Source organism: Callorhinus ursinus, unplaced genomic scaffold (genome assembly GCF_003265705.2).
Source record: "Callorhinus ursinus isolate GAN/ISIS: 27379988/994484 unplaced genomic scaffold, GSC_fseal_2.0 scaffold10, whole genome shotgun sequence".
Taxonomy (NCBI): Eukaryota; Metazoa; Chordata; class Mammalia; order Carnivora; family Otariidae; genus Callorhinus; species Callorhinus ursinus.
In genome coordinates this window covers 57,777,242-57,778,914 of record NW_027397072.1, presented here as the reverse complement: position 1 = coordinate 57,778,914, position 1,673 = coordinate 57,777,242, and positions in this window count along the sequence as shown.

The window sequence follows — 1,673 nt, the reverse complement described above, 5'->3', positions numbered from 1 at the left end:
CAATACTCTAAAATTTGCTCTATTTTTCTTGTCAAGAGAACCTTATCGATGTTCTATTATGACAAGAATGTAAATGGTAAAAAAAAAACCTTAGAAATGATAACTATTTATGTCCAGAGCTGTTATCAACATTCTAAATTTCATACCACCAATTTCATTCATTCAATTACTCATTCATCCAACAAGTGTTAGATAAACACCATACTAGGCACTAGAGATACAGAGATGAAGAACCCAGTTCTTTCCTTTAAAGTTATGTGTTTAGTGAGGGAGGCAGTTTGGGAAATTGGAAATTACACTGGATGTGATAAGAGCAGTATTATAGATACACACAAGGCATGGCAGGGGCTTAGAAGAGAAGAAACAAATTTGAGGGGGGCAGGGAGTACAGAGGTCAGTGAAGGAGGGGTAATTCTTGTGGTTTGAATTTTATCTTAAGGAACAAATAGAAGCCACATAGTTTAAGGGAGTATCTGTCAGAGTTCTTAGTCACCAGCAACGGAAATGGACATTGACGGATTAAGTGGAAATTTATTAAAATATTAGATAGCTCACAGAATTTCCTACATGATTCAAGAACCAAGCTCAGAACCCAAATAGCCAGAAACATCTCCCCAAACATGCCAGAGATCTGGTCCAGTGAGGAGGCTGCCGAAACTGGTATTGAGCCTTGAACATGAAACAGCCACCAGCTGCTGCTGCCTCAGAAGCTCTGTGTTGCCAAGACAGTTCCCATCACCATCAGAAAAAGTTCTCTGTGGTTCTTGATTCTGTTTGTTAATTAGCTCCTATTCGAAGTCTGGGGAGGGGCATCTGTTCAGCAAAGCCTCGTTTGCACACTCCACCTAGCGGCAAAGGAAGCTGAGAAAAGAAGTTTCTCCCTGTTTTCATTGCCAATTGCTGAGTAACAAACCACCCCAGAACTTGGTGGCTTAAAACAGCAATGACCATTATTGTATCTCAAGATTCTGTAGAATGACTGGGCTCAGCTGGTTAGTTCTTCTGCTCTAAGCGGTGCCTGCTGGGTCTAAAAAGTCGTCTGAGGGCTCATCTGCCCGGAATGACCAAGATGGTTCACTTGCATGGCTGGCTGTTGGCTGGGAGCTTAGCGTAGGTCACTTCTGTCTTCAAGTAGATTGGGCTTCCCACAGCATGCTGCACTCAGGGGAGTTGTACATTTTATGTGATGTCTCTCTTCCAGGATGAGCATGCCAAACAGCAAAGTCAGAAGCTTCAGATCTCTTAATGCTCAGCCTGAAAAGTTACACAGCACCACGTCCACCCATGCTGTGGGTCAAATTAAGCCACAGGCTAGCACACACTCAAGAAGAGTGATAGACGCCATCTCAAAATTGCAGAGTGGCAAAATCTGCAGCTGTCTTTGATTCCCCACATTGGCCCTCTCAGCCTTTATACTGGGAGGAAGGGGTTGCCTCCCACCTAGACTCATAAATTGGTGATTTTCCCAAACATAGGAAAGGGGTTCAGATTCTGAGCTCTTCAAAGAAGAAGGAGAAGGAGATGGAGATGGAGAGAAAAAGAAGGAAAAGGAGGAGAAGGAGAAGGAGGAGAAAGAGAAGGAGGAGAGGAAGAAGAGGAAGAAGAAGGAGAAGAAAGAAAGAAGAAAAGAAGAAGAAGAAGAAGAAGAAGAAGAAGAAGAAGAAGAAGAAGAA